Source organism: Salvelinus alpinus, chromosome 9 (genome assembly GCF_045679555.1).
Source record: "Salvelinus alpinus chromosome 9, SLU_Salpinus.1, whole genome shotgun sequence".
NCBI lineage: Eukaryota > Metazoa > Chordata > Actinopteri > Salmoniformes > Salmonidae > Salvelinus > Salvelinus alpinus.
This window is the reverse complement of record NC_092094.1, coordinates 18818760-18826126: the sequence shown is the minus strand read 5'-3', so window position 1 is coordinate 18826126 and position 7367 is coordinate 18818760.

Sequence of the window (7367 nt, the reverse complement as noted above, 5' to 3'; positions counted from 1 at the left end):
GCAGTGCCTGGACTGGGCACCGGCACAGAGGAAGGCTCTGGCCTTGGAGCTGGACTGGACGCCGTGCCTGGACTGGACATCGGCGCAGAGGAAGGCTCTTGCCATGGAGCGGGACTGGACGCCGTGCCTGGACTGGGCCCCGGTGCAGAGGAAGGCTCCTGCCCTGGAGCTGGACGTTCCGGACCGTGGACCGTCGCAGGAGGTTACGGACCGTGAACCGTCGCCGGAAGCTCCGGACCGTGAACCGTCGCCGGAAGCTCCGGATCGGGACTGGACGCCGTGCCTGGACTGGGCACCGTCACAGAAGAAGGCTCCGGCCATGGAGCGGGACTGGACGCTGTGCCTGGACATCGGCGCAGAGGAAGGCTCCGGCCTTGGAGCGGGACTGGACGCAGGGCCTGGACTGGGCACCGGCGCAGAGGAAGGCTCCGGCCTTGGAGCTGGACTGGACGCCGTGCCTGGACTGGTCCCCTGCGCAGAAGAAGGCTCCGGCGATGGAGCAGGACTGGACGCCGTGCCTGGACTGGGAATCGGCGCAAAGGAAGGCTCCGGCCTTGGAGCGGGACTGGACACCGGCACAGAGGAAGGCTCTGGCCTTGGAGCTGGACTGGACGCCGTGCCTGGACTGGACATCGGCGCAGAGGAAGGCTCTTGCCATGGAGCGGGACTGGACGCCGTGCCTGAACTGGGCCCCGGCACAGAGGAAGGCTCCTGCCATGGATCGGGACTGGACGTCGTGCCTGGACTGGGCACCGGCACAGAAGAAGGCTCCGGGCCATGGAGCGGGACTGGACATCGGCGCAGAGGAAGGCTCCGGCCTTGGAGCGGGACTGGACGCCGTGCCTGAACTGGGCCCCGGCACAGAGGAAGGCTCCTGCCATGGATCGGGACTGGACGCCGTGCCTGGACTGGGCACCGGCACAGAAGAAGGCTCCGGCCATGGAGCGGGACTGGACATCGGCGCAGAGGAAGGCTCCGGCCTTGGAGCGGGACTGGACGCCGTGCCTGGACTGGGCACCGGCGCAGAGGAAGACTCCGGCCTTGGAGCGGGACTGGACGCAGTGCCTGGACTGGGCACCGGCACAGAGGAAGGCTCTGGCCTTGGAGCTGGACTGGACGCCGTGCCTGGACTGGACATCGGCGCAGAGGAAGGCTCTTGCCATGGAGCGGGACTGGAAGCCGTGCCTGGACTGGGCCCCGGTGCAGAGGAAGGCTCCTGCCCTGGAGCTGGAGGTTCCGGACCGTGGACCGTCGCAGGAGGTTACGGACCGTGAACCGTCGCCGGAAGCTCCGGACCGTGAACCGTCGCCGGAAGCTCCGGATCGGGACTGGACGCCGTGCCTGGACTGGGCACCGTCACAGAAGAAGGCTCCGGCCATGGAGCGGAACTGGACGCTGTGCCTGGACATCGGCGCAGAGGAAGGCTCCGGCCTTGGAGCGGGACTGGACGCAGGGCCTGGACTGGGCACCGGCGCAGAGGAAGGCTCCGGCCTTGGAGCTGGACTGGACGCCGTGCCTGGACTGGTCCCCTGCGCAGAAGAAGGCTCCGGCGATGGAGCAGGACTGGACGCCGTGCCTGGACTGGGAATCGGCGCAAAGGAAGGCTCCGGCCTTGGAGCGGGACTGGACACCGGCACAGAGGAAGGCTCTGGCCTTGGAGCTGGACTGGACGCCGTGCCTGGACTGGACATCGGCGCAGAGGAAGGCTCTTGCCATGGAGCGGGACTGGACGCCGTGCCTGAACTGGGCCCCGGCACAGAGGAAGGCTCCTGCCATGGATCGGGACTGGACGTCGTGCCTGGACTGGGCACCGGGACAGAAGAAGGCTCCGGGCCATGGAGCGGGACTGGACATCGGCGCAGAGGAAGGCTCCGGCCTTGGAGCGGGACTGGACGCCGTGCTTGGACTGGGCACCGGCGCAGAGGAAGACTCCGGCCTTGGAGCGGGACTGGACGCAGTGCCTGGACTGGGCACCGGCACAGAGGAAGGCTCTGGCCTTGGAGCTGGACTGGACGCCGTGCCTGGACTGGACATCGGCGCAGAGGAAGGCTCTTGCCATGGAGCGGGACTGGACGCCGTGCCTGGACTGGGCCCCGGTGCAGAGGAAGGCTCCTGCCCTGGAGCTGGAGGTTCCGGACCGTGGACCGTCGCAGGAGGTTCCGGACCGTGAACCGTCGCCGGAAGCTCCGGACCGTGAACCGTCGCCGGAAGCTCCGGACCGTGAACCGTCGCCGGAAGCTCCGGATCGGGACTGAACGCCGTGCCTGGACTGGGCACCGTCACAGAAGAAGGCTCCGGCCATGGAGCGGGACTGGACGCTGTGCCTGGACATCGGCGCAGAGGAAGGCTCCGGCCTTGGAGCGGGACTGGACGCAGGGCCTGGACTGGGCACCGGCGCAGAGGAAGGCTCCGGCCTTGGAGCTGGACTGGACGCCGTGCCTGGACTGGTCCCCTGCGCAGAAGAAGGCTCCGGCGATGGAGCAGGACTGGACGCCGTGCCTGGACTGGGAATCGGCGCAAAGGAAGGCTCCGGCCTTGGAGCGGGACTGGACACCGGCACAGAGGAAGGCTCTGGCCTTGGAGCTGGACTGGACGCCGTGCCTGGACTGGACATCGGCGCAGAGGAAGGCTCTTGCCATGGAGCGGGACTGGACGCCGTGCCTGAACTGGGCCCCGGCACAGAGGAAGGCTCCTGCCATGGATCGGGACTGGACATCGGCGCAGAGGAAGGCTCCGGCCTTGGAGCGGGACTGGACGCCGTGCTTGGACTGGGCACCGGCGCAGAGGAAGACTCCGGCCTTGGAGCGGGACTGGACGCAGTGCCTGGACTGGGCACCGGCACAGAGGAAGGCTCTGGCCTTGGAGCTGGACTGGACGCCGTGCCTGGACTGGACATCGGCGCAGAGGAAGGCTCTTGCCATGGAGCGGGACTGGACGCCGTGCCTGGACTGGGCCCCGGTGCAGAGGAAGGCTCCTGCCCTGGAGCTGGAGGTTCCGGACCGTGGACCGTCGCAGGAGGTTCCGGACCGTGAACCGTCGCCGGAAGCTCCGGACCGTGAACCGTCGCCGGAAGCTCCGGACCGTGAACCGTCGCCGGAAGCTCCGGACCGTGAACCGCCGCCGGAAGCTCCGTACCGTGAACCGTCGCCGGAAGCTTCGGACTGTGAACCGTCGTCGGAAGCTCTGGACTGGGGACCGTCGCCGGAAGCTCTGGACTGGGGACCGTCGCCAGAAGCTCTGGACTGGGGACCGTCGCCGGAAGCTCTGGACTGGGGACCGTCGCCGGAAGCCTGGTGCGTGGAGCCGGCACAGGTGGCACCGGACTGGTGACACGCACTTCAGGGCGAGTGCGAGGAGCAGGCACAGGACGTACCGGATTGGGAAGGCGCACTGGAGGCTTAATGCGTGGAGCCGGTACAGGTGGCACCAGACTGGTGACACGCACTTCAGGGTGAGTGCGAAGAGCTGGCACAGGATGTACTGGGCTGTGGAGGCACACTGGAGACCTGGTGCGTATAGCCAGCACAAATTGTACCGGAACGATGACACACTTCGCACGGCAAGTGCGGGGAGCTGGCACAGGACGTACTGGGCTGTGGAGGCGTACTGGAAACCTGGTGCGTGGAGCCGGCACACATGGTACCGGACAGATAACAGGCTCCTCAAGGCGAGTGCGGAGAGCTGGCACAGGATGTACAGGGCTGGGGAGGCGTACTGGAGACCTGGTGCGTGGAGCCGGCACAGATTTTACCAGACTGATAGCACGCTCCTCAGGACGAGTACGGAGAGCTGACTCAGGTGGCATCAGACTGATAACACGCTCCTTAGGGCGATGTCGTGCATCATACACCAACACAACAACTCTCATTTCTCTCTCCTCCAATTTCTCCATCAACTCACTGACGGTCTCCGACTCTCTCCGTTCACTCTCCTCCAATTTCTCCATCTTTTCCCAGACTGGCTCTGGTTCACTCCCCGGCCCCGCTAACCACCCCGTGTGTCTTACCCAACAAAAAAAATTGGGGCTGTCTATGTGGCCGCGAACCACGGCGTCACTGTCCTCTCTTTTCTCCTTGCTTCTGCTTCCAAGGAAGGCTTTCGTGTCCTCCCATTATTTCCTCTCAAGTCCAGGATATCTTCTCCTCCTTGATCTCCTCCCAAGCCCAGGATACCTTCTCCTCCTGGGCACGCTGCTTGGTCCTGGTGTGGTGGGATCTTCTGTCACGATCGCCGTAAGAACATTTGGACCAAGGCGCAGCGTGATATGGGTTCCATATGTTTATTCAATGAAACGCACAAAAGCAATAAAGAACAAACGAAACGTGATGTTCAGGAGTGCTCACAGGCAACAACACAAAAACAAGATCCCACAAAACACAGTGGAGAAATGGCTGACTAAATATGATCCCCAATCAGAGACAATGATAAACAGCTGCCTCTGACTGGGAACCATACCAGGCCAACATAGAAACAAAATAACCTAGATTACCCACCCTAGTCACACCCCGACCTAACCAAAATAGAGAATAAAAAGGCTCTCTATGGTCAGGGCGTGACACAACGTCAACAGTGAAGAGGCGACACCGGGATGTTGGCCTTAGCCCGATAGAGTTATAAAATAGCAATTTTAGGAATGAAATAGGCTACTAGCCTATTAGTCTTACATCAAGAGGTAACTCAGTCATTTCCATGGTTATTTCACTAATCCCAAATCATATCCTTGGATTACACGATTGAGTTTAGTCCTTTATAGCTACAACATCAAGTTCTGTCAACTACCGTTACCGGTAGCTAACATTAGCTAGATCGCTTCCTCACTGGCTAGTTAATCATTAACGTTAGCTCTTGAGTTTCAGTCATTCACGTCCCAATCAGACCTGGTTCGACAAGTTGACCTCCGTTGATGCATTTCAAATATTGTTTACACTTCAACAATAGTCATTTAATTTAGAGCACGAAGAAGATGGCATCACCCTCTTTACTTTGCAATGTACAGATGGTCCATCAGCTGACTGCAGATCAAAACAAACCTTCTGACGTCACACTAAAACCGAGGGGCTCTCTGGGTGACGTAGTTGTTCACTGCTTTATTATTTTATTTTCTCTGTATCATTTAAAGACTCACATCAAATATTGTCTATTGTAATCAAGTGACCGAAATATATGTCCTCCATAGAGATCCTATTAAATTACTAGAGGGGCTATGTCATAAACCCTCAAAGGTCCAGAATGGTGTGAAAATTGCACCCGTAGAAATCCAAACCAGCCTAATATGGGAGGTGCATAAAGATGGCGGCCCCTGTTTGTGGGTGCCTTCAGGACAATGCCTGTTGAGGCATTGCAGGTGGATAGTGGGGAACTGCCACTGACGATAAGGCGGGACAAACTTGTGTACCGGGTGAGGTTGAAAGGGAGTTCAGAAGGACATCCTGCAGTCACGGCGAAGAAGGGGTAAGCAGAGCGCGTACGGGTGGACAATCAGGCAGAAGGTGGTAGAATATGGACTGGGGGAGAGAGAGATAGGGCCGGCTGTTTCTGAAACCAAGTGTAGATGTGGACATGATTGAGGGCAGGAGGCAGAAGAAATTTGTCTTGTCACCGAAAACACTCACAAACTTTTACAGATGCACAATCGAGAGCTGTCGGGCTGTATCACCGCCTGGTACGGCAACTGCTCCACTCACAACCGTAAGGCTCTCCAGAGAGTAGTGAGGTCTGCACAACGCATCACCGGGGGCAAACTACCTGCCCTCCAGGACACCTACAGCACCCGATGTCACAGGAAGGCCAAAAAGATAATCAAGGACAACAACTACCTGAGCCACTGCCTGTTCACCCCTCTATCATCCAGAAGGCGAGGTCAGTACAGGCGCATCAAAGCTGGGACCGAGAGACTGAAAAACAGCTTCTATCTCAAGGCCATCAGACTGTTAAACAGCCATCACTAACATTGAGTGGCTGCTGCCAACATACTGACTCAAATCTTTAGCCACTTTAATAATAAAAAATTGGATGTGATAAATGTATCACTAGTCACTTTAAACAATGCCACTTTATATAATGTTTACATACCCTACAGTACTCATCTCATATGTATATACTGTATTCTATACCATCTACTGCATCTTGCCTATGCCGGCCATCGCTCATCCATATATTTATATGTACATATTCATTCCTTTACACTTGTGTGTATAAGGTAGTTGTTGTGAAATTGTTAGATTACTTGTTAGATATTACTGCACGGTCAAAACTAGAAGCACAAGCATTTCGCTATTTGTATAAACCTTGCCATCTGTCTCTCCGACATTTGCAACATTGTTTCAATATTGAATTTCGATCTCCAGCTGAGATCTCCTGCTGTCCCATAGTAATGTCTTCGGGACGAGACAGACAGGCAGGCAGCGTTTCTCATCCAGTCAAAACATTTTCTATGCCAGGCAAAATCATGCCTCATTAGCTTAGCTCATTGTTATGGATGTTATGGATGTATCCCCAAAAAAATTCACTAGAAAACAGCTTTAACAAATGTAAACGGGGAAAAAACAGCTACTTCGCTGTTATTTTTGCTGCACTTTTTGACGTGACTAAGTTAGCCATAGTTGGCTAGCTAGCAAGCAAGGGATAAGAATGTTGCCAGCCAATATGGCAATGGAACATTTAGAATGAACAGCTTTGCACACTCTTGTCATTCTCTCAACCAGCTTCATGAGGTAGTCACCTGGAATTCATTTCAATTAACAGGTGTGTCTCCTTAAAAGTTAATTTGTGCAATTTCTTTCCTTCTTAATGCGTTTGAGCCAATCAGTTGTGTTGTGACAAGGTAGGGGTGGTATACAGAAGATAGCCCTATTATGGCAAGAATAGCTCAAATAAGCAAAGAGAAACGACAGTCCATTATTACTTTCAGACATGAAGGTCAGTCAATAAGGAACATTTCAAGAAGTTTGAAAGTTTCTTCAAGTGTAGTCGCAAAAACCATCAAGCGCTATAATGAAACTGGCTCTCATGAGGACCGCCACAGGAATGAAAGACTCAGAGTTACCTCTGCTGCAGAGGATAGGTTCATTAGAGTTACCAGCCTCAGAAATTGCAGCCCAAATAAATGCTTCACAGAGCAAAGAAGCCACTACTAAAGGACACCAATAATAAGAAGAGACTTGCTTGGGCCAAGAAACACAAGCAATGGACATTAGACTGGTGGAAATTTGTCCTTTGGTCTGGAGTCCAAATTTGAGATTTTTGGTTCCAACAGCCGTGTCTTTGTGAGACGCGGTGTAGGTGAATGGATGATCTCCGCATTTGTATTTCCCACCGTAAAGCATGGAGGAGGAGGTGTTATGGTGTGGGGGTGCTTTGCTGGGGAC